This window comes from Leptonychotes weddellii, chromosome 5, assembly GCF_054177405.1.
Source record: "Leptonychotes weddellii isolate Sample4059 chromosome 5, ASM5417740v2, whole genome shotgun sequence".
In the NCBI taxonomy this organism is placed as follows: Eukaryota; Metazoa; Chordata; class Mammalia; order Carnivora; family Phocidae; genus Leptonychotes; species Leptonychotes weddellii.
In genome coordinates, this window is record NC_138373.1 from 52,162,676 (window position 1) to 52,182,045 (window position 19,370).

The 19,370-nt window shown below is 33.9% G+C and overlaps 1 non-coding gene across 1 annotated transcript; it reads right to left on the bottom strand.

Annotated features, from left to right (window-relative positions):
- Window positions 1-844: 844 nt before the first annotated feature.
- LOC115940858 (U6 spliceosomal RNA) lies at window positions 845-953 on the bottom strand. The gene has a single exon (XR_004075587.1). It is a non-coding gene; the product is annotated as a U6 spliceosomal RNA (small nuclear RNA).
- Between the last annotated feature and the right edge of the window lie 18,417 nt (window positions 954-19,370).

The window sequence follows — 19,370 nt, forward strand, 5'->3', positions numbered from 1 at the left end:
GTAGGTTGAGTAATGCCCCCGCCTCTGCCCAAAAATGCCCACATCCTAATCCCCAGAAGCTGTGAGGATGTTACTTTACATGGCAAGTGTGGTTAATTTAATGCATCTGGAGATGGGGACATTCTCCTGGATAATTCTAGCGGGCACAATGTAATCACAAGGATCTGTATGAGAGGGAGGTAGGAGGGTCAGAGTCAGAGTAGGACATGTGAGGATAGAAGCAAAAGGTTGGAGTGATGTGAGCAAGGGTCCAGGAGGCATCATATGCAGTAGTCTCTAAAAGCTGAAGAAGTCAAAGGATTCTCCTCAGAAGGACTGCAGCCCTACTGACATCTTGATTTTTCGCAGTGAGACCCATTTTAGATTTCCAATCTCCAGAATTGTATGGTAACAAATATGTGTTATTGTAAGCCACTAAGTCTGTGGTAATTTTTTACAGAAGCAATAGGATACTAATACAGAGAACAAGATTTCCAAATAAATACATAATAATCATGTTACTCTACTATAATTTACTTAGCTATTCCTGTATTCAAATTTTCAATTTTCCCTATGATAAACATTGCTGAAGAGGATATTGCTATGAATAAATCTCAGCACGCACCTCTGATAATTTTCGTAGGTTTGGAAATTGACTACTATGATGATAGGTTTTTCTATTTTAAATTACAGAGAAAGTAGAGAGAATCATTCAACAAACACTGTATTCACACACCAAGATTTTTGTTAACACTGGTGTTTTATATAATAAAATGAATAAAATATAAGTGGTAGAGATTAATTACCCTTCGAGCTCCCTTGCCATCCTGCTCCCTCACCACCCTCTCTTCCAGCACAAAAACTGACAAATATGGAATGATTCACACATATGTGAAACATCCTTGCACACCGGCTGTGCTAACCTTCTCTGTGCTGTTCCAGTTTTAGTATGTGTATATATATATAGTGTATATATATATATATATATATAGACAAAGCAAGCACTGGGGTTTTCTTTTAGTCTTTTAAGAAAAACTTGAAGAAACATAGCCACGGTCATAAATTATAATTTGTTTATGACAATAACACTTTGAGACTGAAAAATATGTAAATTTTCATGAAAGGAAAAGGCAAATATAAGCATTAAGAAAAGAAAAAAAGGCCGAAGTGAATAATAAACTAATTGTAGCTATTTTTTTTCCTAGATGTACATTTGATTTTCTGTTTATCTTACATCCAGAGTATTAAAATATAAGTTAAACATATGAAATCTTCAAATTATGCACTTACAAGCCATTACTAATTTTGTCACAGTTCCCAAATTAGTCAAATTGGCTTGTGTTCTGAACTGGGAAGAAAAGGGTATTGTTTCCCTTACTGTAACTCTACTGTTGTGTTAGGGTGTCTCAGTGGCTACTTTACAATCTAGTTTGAGAATAGGTCTCTTTGTCAAGCTCGGTCATAATTTGGGCAAACCCTCTACTTAAGCAGAACGCAATTCAGTTATGAGGATGAAGATTAATTTTTATTGTAGGATATCACAAAACTAGAAGTTTGACTTAATGGACTCACCGAATAAAAAATGTCTCAAATAAAAGATTTTCTCAAGGTCTGTAACTTTTTAATAGCTTTTACATCCCAACCTGTATGTATGACATTATCAGTTTTTACTGAAACAATCACTTTGATTTGTTTGGAAGAGCAGTTCTTTCACCCTGGTCAATCTAAATATTCTAACACTTAAATTTTTTGATAATAGAAGTTATGTAAAAACCACAAAGTATGAAATTCTACCACTGAAATGGTACACATTTTGAATTAATCCCTATGAAATAGCAAATAAGCAAAAAAAAAAAAAAAGGCTAAAACTGTTTTTTGTGCAGTACTTGAAACACAAAATATTTATTTTGTTTCTTATATTTGGCAATAAAGCCAGTAAGTACTATCTTCTCATATAAAGATACAAACAGTGTGGTTTATTAACTTCACTGATAAAAAAAATTTTAAGAGTGAAAGTGAATAATAAGCAATAGGTGTCTGTTTACATATTACACACATACATACAATGAGAGGTTTTATTTATAATTAAAAGGCTAGTCTTTTTCCTAGGGGAATTACATTTCCCTTTAAAATAATGAAAACAGGGTGCCTGGGTGGCTCAGTCGTTAAGCGTCTGCCTTCAGCTCAGGTCATGATCCCAGGGTCCTGGGATCGAGCCCCACGTCAGGCTCCCTGCTCCGCGGGGAGCCTGCATCTCCCTCTCCCACTCCCCCTGCTTGTGTTTCCTCTCTGGCTGTGTCTCTCTCTGTCAAATAAATAAAATCTTTAAAATAAAATAAAATAATGAAAACATGAATAATGGCCTGCCCCATGGAGATATTTTTTTACTTATCCTGATCAATGAAGCAAGGAGGGAGAAAAGTTTCCACAGATATCTCTAAAAAGCCCTGAAAGTGAACCTGAAAGTGAAACTATTATTTTAGGATCAAAAGGACTTAGGCTCTGACTAAAAATATGTAAACTCATAACCAAGGAGGAGTGATTTAATGAGATGGGCTTGTCCTCAACTTGGCTGTTGCTTTCTAAGTTCTGAGTTACAACACCTCATTATATAAATGAACTTAATCTTAGAGGAATGTGCTTTATAGTTAATTTTTAATTTATGCTTCTTACTTCCTAATCTGACTAATAACACTGACTTCAGAAATTTAGATGCTACAGAAGGTTTTTGTTAAAAAATGTATTATTTTATAAAGATAAAATTTCTTTTTTTTTCTTTTAAGCTTACTGTTGTTTGCCATGAACAACTGAGAGATAGTAAAAAAATGCACTTATATACACATACATGATGAAAAGGATCTTTATTGTTACGCCTTTACTCTAGGAGAGTGTTCTCCAAGTGTGGTGTTAGGATGACTTCTATCACTTAATCACCTAATAAGCTTATTAAAAAATGAGGTTTCCCACATTCCAGCCCAACTCACACTCATTGAAACAACTCAGCAGGCAAGGGTGTGGATCAGAAATGTGCATATAAAACAAGCATATTTGGCGATACTGATGGAGATAGCTCAAGGAGTGATCTTAAAGCAACCCTGATTTAGGAGCTAACATCACGTTTTTCTAAGGTTTATTCTATAGATCTTTAAAGTATACATTCATATAATGTCAGATATATGTCTATCATATATTTTGTGAGAACTAATTTTAAACTGATCATTGGCAATTTGTGGAACTGCACATAATGATGACAGTAATTGCAGATTTTTAAAGACCACTGAATTAGCCCAATTCCTACTTTGATCATAGGCCATTCCAAGCTACTCAGTTGTTGACTGTTGAACACACTTACTTGAGTGACAACACTGGGTTAGTCATTATGCAACACTGATATTATTTTCCCCTTTATTTCATGTCCTCCTTTGATAAAAAAAAACCTTACTCACTTCGCATGAAAATTCTGATACGACTCTTTCCATTGTGTGCCATCTGCATCCCAGCTCCAGTTAAGGGTCATGACCATTTCTGTATTCTCGTTAGCTGAGAAAACGTTATTTTTTGTAGTTTGTATTTTTAAAAGTAGATTTTCTTTGCTTCCCCAATACAAAATTATAACATATTCCCCAATACAAAATTATAACATTTTTTTCCTGTTACTACAGACTCCTTTCCCCAAGTATCCCCCAGTCCTGCAAGAAATAATAATAAGCTCATTCTGTTGAGAACTGCATTTACATAAAACACTGTCATGAGTAGAATAAAAATTCAGATATTGATTCAAATTGCCATTATTAATCTTGGACCCAATTTTACAGTTTACAAAATTGACTCCACAAGTCATGAGGTTAGTTGATGATGCTAGGAGTCTGGGGTATCACTTGCAACAGAGAAAGAGATCATCATATTGTTGTAACTTCATGACTGTTTTCTCTGTATATCTTTCTGTCCTTTATCTGGAATCATTCTTTGATGCTGTCTCCAGAAACTCACTATATACTATTTCACGTGTCAGTCATCCATGGTCGTCATTTGCCAATGTGTATATAGACCATGTTCCATCTTCATAGCTTTTCAAGATCTTCCAAGTCTTTAAAATGCAACTTCTTGATTTTTACCTTTCAATGGACTTTTCTTCACTCACGCATGAGTTCTTCTCTTCCTCCTACCTCCGCACATTCTCTGCTTCCATGTTCAGACGTCACCAATCTACCTATCATGTATATCCTCTGTACTGTGATACAAACATTTCTGGTACGGATTTTGATCTCAGTTGACCTTCATCAGGTAAATTGAAAAGTTAACCCTCAATCGCTATAAAGTGTATCTCTTTACTTGCCATGTTGCACAAAACACAAAGTTTAAATGGTCTTTTCAGGGTTAATATAAAACATTTCTTAGTCCATAAAATAAGGGAAAGTAAGCAGCTAATATAATCATCCAAATCCAATACATTAGAAAGTTCTTACCCCTAAGTGTCAGAGCATTTAGGGATTATGGAATAATTGCAAATCATGTAATGATAATATGGGGTAATATTTATTATGTGGGGGAGCTACTTATTTTATTGAAGGTCCCAAATAGAAATAGAAATCCAAAATTTCAACACCTGATGTAAAGATATAGAAAGCATGAAGGATAGAAAATAGAAAAATGAACTGAAACTAAAATTCTACTAGAAAATTTAATACAAGAAAGTCACTGAAATATTTTCAAAGTGACATATCAGGAAGAGAAAGTAGCAAATAGCTAAAACCAGTGAGGCAGTGCCAAAAAACCAATAAGGAGAAAAATCTTCCTAAAAATGATGGATGATTTAATCAGGACAACTAGAATTAAATTAGAAGACGAGAACACACACAGGTAGAAAATATGTTGGACCAAATTCTGTAGAGCTAGGGGAAAAAATAGGTTATTGGATTCTTTAATAATAAATGGAATCTTCTAAGTATTAAAGAAACTAATAGACTTCTCCAGTTATGTGCAAAAAGCATTCATTAACAATAGAATATTACTATTCATTAAAAAAAATTTTGATGCTCCAAGAGATTCTAAAGCTTCCATTTGCCTTTTAAATATACAAACTATACCTTGATTTCTCTGTCATTTTAAGTAGGTCATAGAATACCTGAATTTGAATGTTACTTCACTCTTTTTTTGCAGAATTTCAATAAATACTGCATATTTCAATAAATCAGCCACAATTAAATAATACTAATGTTCTATCACAAAAATACAATGGCAACAAAACCTATATTTTTAAAAGTACCTTACTCTGAAAAACTCAACAGAAACCTTTAGGAAAGCTCAACATGGACAATAAATACTTAGAGGTACTTTTGTTGCTTTTGTAGTCTCTAGTTATAGTATTATTTAATAGATCACTGTACTGTTATCCCATGTAGCTCTCTGAAGTATCCTTCACTCTTCTGTGCTGGTTATTAATAGTCTGTTCGTAGATAAACATTCAATATATAATGCTAATGCTTGAATGTTTTTGTTTTGACTATCTTTTTTTTTCTTTTTTTTTAGATAAATACAATTTCAGTAGTATAATGAAACAAAAAGGTATTTTATGCTGTCCTGGTAACTTATTATAGTATTAACATACTTCACAATATATATGCTATAGAAATATTTTTTTTCTAGATTAAGATTTCAAAATGGCCTACTTGTACCTTTGGAACACAATGTCTTCTGTCCAGGATTTGCATCTTCCTCTCTTGAAAGATGCTGGCTAGATCTACCTGGTTTTATAACATTGTGAAAGGAATCTTATATCCAACTTGACCATACCATCAAAATATATTTGTCTACTAATCCTCTTCTGGTATAACAAAATCCATCTACTATTTATGTAACAGAGCAGGAAGGAACAAAAATATTGTCCTTAACTTTAGAAATTTTAGTTCAGATCCGCTGAGGAGCACATATGAAGTGAATATGTTCTCTTACAAAATTGTGGGTTTATCTTTCATTCTGACCAAAAAAGGAGCAGAGTTACTGGTTGACATTAGCTTGTTTTATGTGGGTGTGTAGAAACTTGCTGGAGCCATCAAGTTTCAGTTGACTGAGTGTACAACTGAAAGAGTTTTCACCACACCCTTTCTTGACTTCTCAAGCTTTTACATCACATTGCATGAGCAATCCTGCCTGTTACATATGTTGATTTTAATCATCCAAATCCCACGTGAGGTTTGGCCTTCATTCTTTAATAAAGGTTGCTGTAGTTGTGATAACCTATTAATATTTCTCAAATTTAAGTAGTGCACACTGGTAATTGTGTTATTAATTTTCCTTCCTAATAGTAATGAAATGTTTATAGTAAGTCCACTCTATAGTATTTTCTTGTTGGAGAATAAAAGAAGAGAGAAACTAGAAATGGAAAGAAAATCTCTAGTAAGAAAAAAATAGTAGTAATATTTTAGGAAGCAAAGCAGAGCTTCAGGGGGAAACCAGATTGCCGAGAAAATTCTGAAACATGTCAATGGAAACTTAGGTTAGAATACAAGATAAAACCAGACTAACAGGATACAAAACAAAACATGTTTATTGCAAAATCAGTGCCAAACAGGATATAGTATCAAGTAGTCCTTAGGACTTCTGGTGTGTGTTTTGTGATCTTCATGCTGAGAATAATTACAGATTTTTACACAGAGTATATTAACATGAAACAAACAAACAAAAAAAACAGGTAAAAGTTACATTTCAGCTAGCAATCAGTATTGTGTCTGTATCCAGCTGAATAGATGAGAATTCAGTTTTATCTACATACTAGCCATGTGGATGTGGCATCATAATATATGCATGTGTCCTAAGGGATTTATATTCTGTGTGATTTTTTTGTCACTTTGTCACTGATACAATTTTCTTTTGTTCCAACTGACTTCTTGATTGTGTACATAGACTTATTATATGTCCTTGTTGAAATAGTCTCCAAAATCTGTGAACAATGAATGGATTAAAAAGTAGTATGTACATATAATAGAATATTATTATATTAACAATATTATTATTCAGCTTTAAAAAGAAAAATTCTAGCATATGCAACAGCATGAAGTTTCAAGACATCTTGCTAAGTAAAATAAGCCAGATGCAAAAGGACAAATGTATGACTGCACTTAGATGAGGTACCTAGAATAGGCAAATTCATAAGACAAAAAGTAGAACAGTGGTTACTGGGGGTTGTAGGGAAGGAAGATTGGGAATTATTGTTTAATACATACAGAGTCAGTTTGGAATGATTCTGGATATGAATAGCGGTATTGGCGGCACAGCAATGTGAATGTACTTAATACCACTGATTAATATTTAAAAATAGTTAAGGTGGAAGTTTTATGTCATATATATATGTATGTCATATATTTGTGTGTGTGTGTGTGTGTGTGTGTATACTTAAAAAAAGGAAGTTAGGGAACTTGAAATATCTTTAGTTCATTTGAGATCTTAAAGCCACTTCAAGGACATGGTGAAATCCAACTGTAGAAAATGTGTGGAGAACACAAAAGAATGGGCTAAAGTCCACAACAGTTAGCATTAAAACAAATATTATCTAATAAAATTGATCATTTTAGTGAAAATTTGCATATAAGGAAATTTCTATCTCTTTAAGAATCCTATATTATTTTCTTTATTCCCTTATTAAATGTGGACAGATTATTAACAGATTCTTGGGTAGCCAGGGTAGCTCAGTTGGTTAAGCATCTGACTCTTGATTTCAGCTCAGGTCATGATATCAGGGTTGTGAGATTGAGCCCTGCATTGTGGAGTCTGCTTAGGAGTCTCTCTCTCCCAGTTTGCCTGGCTGGCTCAGTTGGTTGGACATCCGACTCTTGGTTTTGGCTCAGCTCAGCTCATGGGTTGTGGGATCAAGTCCCAAGTCAGGCTCCACGCTCAGCGGGGAGTCTGCTTGATGGTTCTCACCCTTTGCCCCTTCCCCCACTTGTGCACTCTCTGAAATTTTAAAAGGAAAAACTAGAAAATGGTATGTCTAATTGGCTTTGTAAAACTCCAACATATTCCTGGGAATCTAGAAGGCCAGATGTATTTGTAGGACTGTGTGCCTGCTGAGGTAAGACCTTACAAAGCTATAACTGCTCACCTTTGGCTGAACATAAGGCCATACACAAGCAGGAAATGAAGACTTAAAGTGGAGTTGTAAACTGTCTGACCAGGTTTGAAGGCATACAACATGCACACAGAGTCACTCAGCAAAGAATGAGAGAATTTTGGGTGCCAGTCATTTAAGTAAATCTCTGTCCAATCATTAACAAAGTAAAGACTAAGCAAGTAAAGACTTAAGTGGCCATACATGACAAAGAATACAGATTTTGTGGAATTAATTCAGGGAAGTTACTAAACAAACAATGGGTATATATATAAAAAAAAAAAAAAGGAACAACAAACCCTGGGGAGTAGCAGATATCTTAATTTACAGAGTTGTCACAATAGGTTACTTAAAATGTTCAGAATGGAACAACAAAAAATATGAGATATACAAAGAAGTAAGAAAGGAACAAAGAAGCAAGAAAGTATACCGCATGCACAGATAAAAAAGAAATCAATAAAAATAATCTATTGGAAAGCTCAGATGTTTGTTTTACTAGATGAAAACTTTAAATTGGCTATTTTAAATGTGTTCAAAGAGCTAAAGGAAAAGTGTTAAAATTGTAAAAGTTAAAGAGATAATTTAAAAACACTAGGGGACAGGGAGTGGGGGGGGTTGTTACATACAAGGGAAACCCCATAAGGCTGTCAGTATATTTTTCAGCAGAAACTTTGCAGGCCAGAAGAGAGTGACATGACATAATCCAAGTGCTAAAAGGAAAAACTACCAAACAAGAATTCACTACCTGGCAGGCTTATCACTTGGAATTGAAGGGGACATTAAAAGTTTTCCAGATAAGCAAAAACTAAAGGAGTTTATTACCACTAAACCAACATTACAAGAAATGTTAAAGGGACATTTTTTTAAGCTGAAAAGGGATGGCATTAATTAATAACAAGGAGACATATGAAAATAAAAATGTCACTGGCAAAGATAAATAAATAGTAAAGATAGTGGATCAACCGCTTATAGAGCAAGTATGAAGGTGAAAAGACAATGGTAGTAAAATCACCTAAAACTACAATAATCACTTAAGAGATACATAAAATAAAAATGTAAAATGTGACATCAAAAATATAACATGTTTGTGGGCAGTAAAAATGTAGGTTTGAAATGTGTTCAAATTAAATCCCTATCAACTTAAAAATGACCATTATATGTGTGTGTGCATGTGTGTGTGTGTGTGTGTATAATTCTTTACACAAGCATAGTAACCACAAAGCAACAACTTAAATATACAAAATAAAATGAGAAAGGATTCTAAACATAACACCAATCATCAAAACACAAGGGAAGAGAGAAAGAGAAGAAGAAAGGAAAGAAACTACAAAAATTGTCAGAAAACAACAAAATGGCAATAAGTACATAACTATCAAGAATTACCTTAGATGTAAATGGACTAAATTTTCCAGTCAAAAGACAGAGTGGCTGAATGGATAAAAAACAAGACTCATCTATATGCAGCCTTACAAGAGACTCACTTTAGAAGTAAGGACACACTGAAAGTGAATGGATGGAGAAATATATTCCATCGAAATGTAAAGAAAGGTAGTATAGCTATACTCAGAAAAAAATAGACATTAAAACAAACACTGTAATAAAAGACAAAGAAGGGCATTACATAATAATAAAGCAGTCAATCCATCCAGCAAGAAGATCTAACATTTACAAATATATATGTACCCAACATAGGAGCACCAAAATATATAAAGCAAATACTAACAGACTTTTTAAAGGGAGAAACCGGTAGGAATAAAGTAATAGTAAGATAATTTAACACCACATTTACATCATTGGATAGATCATCCAGACAGAAAATCAATGGCAAACATAAGCCTTAAATGACACATGAAACTAGATGGACATAATAGATTAATATAAAGAACATTTCATCCAAAAGGAGCAAAATACACATTCTTCCCTTAAGTGTACATGGAACATTCTCCAAGATAGATCATGTTAGGCTGCAAAACAAGTCTCAATAAATGCAAGAAGACTGAAACCACTTCAAGCATCTTTTCTAACCACAATGGTAAGAAAGTAGAAATAAATTACAAGAAAACTGGGGAAAAAAACCCACAGAAATGTGGAGATTAAACAATATGCTACTGAGTCATCGAAGAAATAAAAGGAGAAGTCAAAAAATACTTAAAGACAAATAAAAACAGAAATATGGCACACCAAATCTATGGGATGCAGCAAAAGTGGTTCTAAGAAGGAAGTTCATAGCAATGCAGGCCTACCTCCAGAAATAAACAAAATCACAAATAGGCCATTTAACTTTACATTGAAAGGAATACAAAAAGAACAAAGTAAAGTTAGAAGAAGAAAGGAAATAATAAAGATCAGAGCAGAAATAAGGAGAGACTAAAAAGAAAATAGAAAAGATCAATGAAACTATGAACTGGTTCTTTGAAAATACAAGCAAAGTTGACAAGCCTTTAGTTAGACTCACCAAGAATTAAAGAGAGGACTTAATAAATAAAATTAAAAATGTAAGAGAAGTTAAAGCTGATATGAAAGAACTACAAAGGATCATTAGAAACTACTAAATCAATTATATGCATATGCCAACAAATTGGACAATCTAGGAGAAAGGGATAAATTCCTAGAAACACATAACCTTCCAGGATTGAATCATGAAGAAATAGAAAATCTGAATAGGCCAATGCTACTAAGCAGATTGAATCAGTAATGAAAAGCCCCTCAACAAACAAAAGCTCAGAATCATATGGTTTCCATAGTTAATCTGTCAAACATTCAAAGATTGAATACCTATAATTCTCAAATTCTTCTAAAAAACTTGAGAGGAAGAAATGCTTCCAAATTCATTTTACAAGGCCACTGTTACCCTGTTATAAAAACAGACAAGGAGACCACACACACACAAAAAAAACCAAAGATACAGACCGATATCATTTATTAGCATTGATGTAAAAATCCTCAACAAAATATTAGCAAAGAGCATTCAACAATACATTACAAGAATTATATACCATGATCAACTAGGATTCATTCCAGGGATGCAAAGATAGTTCAACATCTGCAAATCAACATAATATGCCACATTAATAAAATGAAGGATAAAAGTTAAAAGATCATCTCAATAGGTGCAGAAAAAAATTTGACAAAATTCAACATCCATTTATGATAAAAACTTTCAACAATGTGGGTATAGAGGGAATGCATCTCAATATAATAAAGGCCATATATGACAAACTCACAGCTGACATCAGAGTCAGTGGTGAAAAACTGAAAGCTTTTTCTCTAAGACCAGGAATAAGACAAGATGCCCACTCTTGCCACTTTTCCCTAACATAGTACTGTAAGTCCTAGTCACAGCAGTAAGGCAAGAAAAAGACATAAAAGTCTTCCAAGTTGAAAAGGAAGAAATAAAACTGTCACTATTTGCAAATGATATGATACTATATAGAGAAAACCCTAAAGTCTCTGCCAAAAAACTGTTAAAACTAATAAATTCAGTAAAGTTGCATGTATGTGACATAAAATCAATATGTGAAATTTGTGGTGTTTCTATACACTAATAATGAACTATCAGACAAATTAAGGAAGCAATCCCATTTCCAGTTGCGTCAAAAAGAAAATACGTAGGCTTACATTTAAACAAGGAAGTGAAAGACCTGTACACTGAAAACTATAAGATACTGATGAAAGAAATTGAAGAAGATACAAATGAATGGAAAGATATTCCATGTTCATGGATTAGAAGAATTAATATTATTAAAAGGTCCATACTACCCAAAGCAATCTGGAGATTCAGTGGCAATTCCTATCAAAATTGCAACAGCATTTTTCACGAAATTAGAACAAATCATTCTGAAATTTGCAGAGAACCACAGAAGTTCCCAGATAGCCAAGGCATACTTGAGAAAGAAGAAAAAGCTGGGAGTATCATGCTCCCTAGTATCAAACTATATTACAAAGGTACAGTAATCAAAACAGTATGGTATTGACATAAAAAGCAACATACAGATCAATAGAATAGAATTGAGAGCCCAGAAAATATGTATGTCTATAAACCTACATATGAACGGACAAACAATTTACAAGAAAGGATCCTGAGAACATACAGTAGAGAAAAGACTGTGTCTTTAATAGATGCTTCTGGGAAAACTGAACAGCCACATGCAAAATAGTGAAAGTAGACTATTGTCTTACACCATACACAAAAATTAATACAAAATGGATTAAAGAAGTTAAAAGACCTGAAACCATAAAATTACTAGAACAAAGCATAGGTGGTAAACTCTTTGACAATGATCTTCGTGATGTTTTTGTGGATCTGATCCAAAGGCATGGAAACAAAGCAAAAATAAACTGCATGGGACTGCATCAAACTAAAAATCTTATGCACAGTGAAGGAACCATCATCAAAATGAAAAGGCAACCTGCTGAATGGGAGAAGATATTTGCAAATGATATATCCAATAGGAGATTAATATCCAAAATATACAAAGAACTCATACAACTCAACAATAAAAAAAGCAACTCAATTAAAAAGTTTGCAGAGGATCTAAATAGACATTTTTCCAAAGAAGCCATGCAAACAGCCAAAAGGCACAGGAAAAGATGTTCAACATCATTAATTATTAGAGAAATGTAAATCAAAACCACAGTGAGATAACATCTTAACACCTGTTAGAATGGCTATTATCAAAAAGACAAGAAATAACAAATGTTGGAGAGGATGTGGAGAAACACAAACCCTCATATACTCTTGTTGGGAATGTAAATTGGTGCAGCTACTCAGGAAACTTGTATAGAGATTCTTCAAAAAATTAAAAACGGATCTACCATATAATCCAAGTTATTCCACTTTGGGATTTTTATCCAAAGAATATGAAAACAGTAATCTGAAAATATATGCACACCACTATATTTATTGCAGCATTATTTCTAATAACCAAGATATGGAAACAACCTAAGTGTCCACCAATAGGTGAATGGATAAAGAGGATGTGAGATACACGCGTGCACACACACACAATGGAATACTACTGAACCATAAAGAAGAATGAAATTTTGTCATTTGTGACAACATGGATGGACCCTGAGTTTCTTTTTTTTTTTTTTTTTAAGATTTTATTTATTTATTTGACAGGGAGAGACACAGCGAGATAGGGAACACAAGCAGGGGGAATGAGAGAGGGAGAAGCAGGCTTCTCGCAGAGCAGGGAGCCTGATGTGGGCCTCAGTCCCAGGATCCTGGGATCATGACCTGAGCCAAAGGCAGACGCTTAACAACTGAGACACCCAGGTGCCCCGGACCTTGAGTTTTTAATGCTAAGTGAAGTAAGTCAGAGAAAGGCAAATGTCATATGAGTTCTTGCATATGTGGAATTTAAGAAACAGAACAAATGAGCAAACAAATGAACAAATAAACACCACTAAGTATGTGTCTCCAGCCAATCCTTGCCACCATACAATGGCACTGACAGCTGGTCCCCACAGCCAACCAGGTGCACATCACCAACTCCAGCCAACATTGTTGCCTTCTGGTCCTCAATTACTGGAACTAGAGGTGCTGCTGAAGACACCAATAGCCTAATGGGGACTTCCACAGCTCTCATTGGGATCCTGCTTTTGTCAATGATGTGGACCACATTGGTTTGAGCCAACAAGTCATCCCACACTCACCTGTGGACCCAGAGTTATCACATGCCCCTGCACTTGGTGCTCTACACCACTAAACCAAGGGTCACAGCATACTCCAGCATGCTCCTACCCACAGGTGAAAATATTTCTTTACCAAAGTTAGTCCATGAAATCTGAAAGAGGTGACTGCTTTTTCATATGCAAAGATACCTAGTAAAGCTAGAGGAATCACAAAGAATTGGAAACATGACACCATCAGATGAGTAGAATAAACTAGTGACTGACTGCAAAGAAATGGAGATATACAAATTGCCTGGCAAATAATTCAAAATAATTGTGCTGATGATGTTCAGAGGGCTGTAGGAGAAGACAGGTAAACAACTTAACAAAATCAGGAAAATGATACAAGAACAAAATGAGAAGTTCAACAAAGAGAAAACAAAGAACCAAGCAGAAATTTTTAAAATGAAGAATACAATGACTGAAGAATTCAGTAAAGAGCCTCAACAACAGACTGGATCAAGCAGAAAAGACAATCAGTGAACTCAAAGAGAGATCATTTGATGTTGTTATGTCTGTGGATCAAAAAGACAAAAGAGTGAAAAGTAGTGAAGAAAGCCTCTGGGACTTATAGGACACTGATAAGAGAAACAATCTATGCATTATTGGAGATCCAAAAGAAGAAGAGAGGGAGAAAGCCAAAAACAGAAAGCTTATTAAAAGAAATAATGGCAGAGAATTTACAAATCTGAGGAGAGATTTGGATATCCAAGTTCATGAAGCTCATAGGTCCCCAAATAAATTTAAAGAGATCTTCTCCAAAGCACATTATAACAAAACTGTCAAAAATCTTAAATGTAATAACAAGTTTGACACTTAAAAGAGAACCCCCTCCAGAATGCTATCAGTGGGTTTCTCAGCAGAAAACTTACAGGTCAGGAGTGACTGGAATAATATATTCAAAGTGCTACAAGGAAAAATATGCCAACTAAGAATATTTGGAAAAGCTGTGCTTCAGAATGAAGGTGAAATAAAAACTTTCCCAAACAAATAAAAGCTGAAGGAGTTCATCTCATGTCTTATAAGAAATGCTGAAAGGAATTTTTCAAGCTAAAATGAAAGAATTAGTAACATGAAAATGAGTATAAATAGAAAACATACTGGTAAAGTATATAGTCAAATTCAAAATATTCCAGTGTTGTAACAGGATGGTGTGTTAATCACTTAACTCTAGCATAAAGGTTATAAGACCTAAGTATTTAAAACTATCAATATCTACAATAATTTGTTAATGAATATACAATATAAAAAAAGATGTAAATTTTGTGACACGAAAACATAAAATGTGGTTGGAGGAATAAAAGAGCAGTGTTCGTACATGATCTAAGTTAAGTTGTTATCAGCTTAAAACACACTGTTATATCTATAAGATGTTTTATGTAAGCCTCAAGGTAACCACGAAGCAAATACCTATATCAGATACACACAAGATAAAGAGAAAGGAATCAGTCTGCCACTACAGAGAATCATCAAATCACAAAGACAGCAAGAAAAGAAGAAAGGAACTATAAATCAGCCAGAAAATAATTAAGATGGTATAAGAAATCCTTACATATCAATATTACTCTAAATGTAAATGGATTGGTTGAATTCTCCAAACAAAAGGTATAGAATGGCTAAATGGGTAAAACACAAAACCCAACTATATGTTGCCTACAAAGAGAGTCACTTCAGATTTAAGGATAAATATAGGCTCAAAGTGAAAGAATAAAGATATTCCATGGAAATGGAAACCAAAAGAACAAAGATGCATATATTGTATTAGACAAAATATTTCTTAAATTAAAAATTATAATAACAGACAAAGAATATAATGGTAGAGAGGTAAATTCATCAAATAGATATAACAATTATAAATACACATGCACACGATATCAGAGAAGTTAAATATATTAAGCAAATACTAACAAATCTGAAGGGAGAAATAGATAACAATACAACAATAATAGGGGACTTCAGTATTCCACTTTCAACAATGGATAGATCACACAGACAGAATTAATAAAGAAATATTGGACTTGAACTATATTGTAGGTCAAAGGAACCTAACAGTTATATATAGGACAATTCTTCCAACAGCAGCAAACTATATATTCCTCTCAAGCACACATGGAACATTCTCCAGAAGTTAGGTCACAAAACAAGTCTCAGCAAATTTTTAAAGACTGATTATGCTAAGTATCTTTTCCAACCAAATGGTAAAACTAGAAATCAATGATAGGCAGACAACTGGAAAACTAACAAATATGAGGAAATTAAACAACACACTACTGAAAAACCAATAGGTCAAAGAAATAAAGGAAATCAAAAATACCTTGAAACAAATGAAAACGGAAGCACAACAGATCAAAACTTATGGGATGTAGCAAAAGCAGTTCTAAGAGAGAAGGTTATAGTGATAAATGTCTATATGAAGAAAAAAGAAAGATCTCAAATAATCTAACTTTGCACCTTGAGAAAATATAAAAAGAAAAATAAACTAAGACCAAAGTTAGTCAAAGGGAAAAGGTAATAAGATCAGAACAAAAATAAATGAACTAAAGAATAGAAAAAAAATTTGAAAAGAGCACTGAAACCAAGAGCTATTTTTTTAAGATAACAAAACTGACAAACCTTTAGATAGACTCACCAAGAAATAGGACTCAAAAAAGTTAGAAATTAAAGAAACATTACAACTGATAGCATAGGAATACAAGGGATCATACTAGACTGCTGTGAACAATTATATGCCAACAAATTTGATAATCTAGAAGAAATGGATAAATTCCTAGATACAACCTACCAAGTGTAAATCATGAAGGAATAGAAAATATCAATAAATAAGAGATTAAATAATCAAGAATTTCCCAGCAACAACAACAACAACAACAACAACAAAACAACCCAGGACCAGATGGCTTCACCAGAGAATTCTACCAAACATTTAAATAAAAATTAACACCAATTATTCTCAAACTCATCCAAAAATTGAATAGGAAACACTCTCAAATTCATATTAAGAGACTTGCCTTACCCTGATGATAAAGCCAGATAAGGATACTTGTTACAAGAAAACTACAGACAAAATCCCAGATGAATATAGATGCAAAAGTTCTCGACAAAATATTACCAAACTGAATTCAACAGCATATTAAAAGAAACATATACTATGATCAAGTGGGATTTATCCCTGGGATGTAAGGATGGTTACTACACGCAAATCAATAAATATGAAATACCGCATTAATAGAATGAAAGATAACAATCAAATGATCATCTCAATAGACTCAGAAAAGCATTTAACAAAATTCAACATCCTTTCATGATAAAAATGCAACAAGTAGATATAGAAGGAACATACCTCAGCATAATAAAGGTTATATACAACAAGCCCATAGCTAATACCATACTCAATGGTGAAAAATCGAAAGCTTTTCCTCTAAGATCAGGAACAAGACAATGGTGCCTATTTTTGTGACTTCTATTCAACATAGTACTAGATGTCCTAAAAGAAATTAGGCAAGAAAAAGAAATAAAAGACATCCAAATCATAAAGAGGAAGTAAAGTTGTCTCTGACATAATCTTGCATATAGAAATTTTAAAGACTTTACCAAAAAACTGTTAGAACTAATAAACAAATTCAGTAAAATGTTAGGATACAAAATCAACATACAAGATCAGTTGCATTTCTATATATTTATGATAAACTATCTGTAAAAGGTAAATTTAGAAAAATATTCATGTACAATAGCATAAAAACAATAAAATACTTAGCAATAAATCAAGTGAAAAGATCTATACACTTTTGAAAATGATGACATGAATGAAAGAAATTGAAGAAGCCACAAATAAATGGAAAGATATTCTTTGTTTATGCATCAGAAGAATTAACGTTAAAAATCCCAAAGTCATCTATGGATTCAATGCAAAAATTCCAATGGCATTTTTCACAGAAATAGAAAAAACAATCCTAGGGTGCCTGGGTGGCTCAGTCGTTAAGCGTCTGCCTTCGGCTCAGGTCATGATCCCAGGGTCCTGGGATCGAGTCCCACATCGGGCTCCCTGCTTGGCGGGAAGCCTGCTCTTCCTCTCCCACTCCCGCTGCTTGTGTTCCTGCTCTCGCTATCTCTGTCTCTGTCAAATAAATAAATAAAATCTTTAAAAAAAAAGAAAAGAAAAAACAATCCTAAAATTCATATGGAAGCACAAAAGGCCCCATACTGCCACAGCAATTGTGAAAAAGAACAAAGCCAGAGGGAGGCATCACACTTCCTGGTTTTAAACTATATTACCAAGCTATAGTAATCAAAACAGTATTGCTCTGGCATAAAAATAGACGCACAGACAAGGGAACACAGCTAATACCCAGAAATAAACCTGCACATGTATGGTCAACTAGTATTTAATGATCCAAGAAGACTCAGTGGAAAAAAGACAGTCTCTTTAGTGAATGCTGCTGGGAAAACTGGTTATTCACATGAAAAGAATGAAGCTGGATACCTATCTTACTCACAAAAATTAACTCGATATGGATTAAGCCTTTAATGTAAAACCTGAAACTATAAAACTCCAAGAAAACATAGGGAAAAATATTCTTGATATTGGTCTTGGCAATGATTTTTTGGAAATGATACTTAAAGCACAAGCAGCAAGATAAAACAATGACAAGTGGGACTACATTAAATGGAAAAGTTGTGTAGCAAAAGAAATGATCAACAAAACAAAAAGGCAGCCTATGGAAGGGGAGAAAGTATTTGTAAACCATGTATCATATATAACGGAGTCATACAATTTTTTAGCAAAAACAAAAAACAAGCGCAAAACAAATAATGAGAATAAAAATGTGCAAAGGATTTGGGTAGACATTTTTCCTAAGAAGACATACAGATGGCCAGCAGGTACCTGAAAAGGTGCTGAACATCACTAATTATCAGGGAAATGAAAATCAAAACCGTAAGATATCCCTTCATACCTGTTAGAAGGGATTTTATCAAAAAGGCAAATGAGGCATACCTGGGTGGCTCAGTCGGTTAAGTGTCTGCCTCTGGCTCAGGTCAGGATCGCGGGGTCTGAGATGGAAGCCCGGGGTTTGGGCTCCCTGCTTAGGAAGGAGCCTGCTTCTTCCTCTCCCTCTATGCCCCTTTCCCCTGCTCATGCTCTCACTGTCTCTCTGTCTCTCTCTCAGATAAATAAAATCTTTAAAAAAAAAAGGCAAATGACAAGTGTTGGCTAGGATATGGAGAAAATGGAACACTTGTGAACTGTTGGTGAGAATATAAATGAGAATACCCATTATGAAAACAGTATGGAGGTTCCTTAAAATATTCAAAAGAGAACTACCATATGATCCAGCAATTCCAATTCAGGATATATATCCAAAGGAAATGAAATCAGGATCTTCAAGAGATATCTTCACCCCCATGGTCATTGCAGCATTGTTCACAGTGGTCAAAATATAGTCACAATCTAAATGTCTGTTAATTAATGGATGAATAATGGAAATGTGCTATGTGTGTATATACATACACACACATATACACAATGGAATATTATGCAGCCTTAAGAAAGAAGAAAATCTTGCCATTTGCAATAGATGAACCTTGAAGGCATTATGCTAAGTGATGTAAGTCA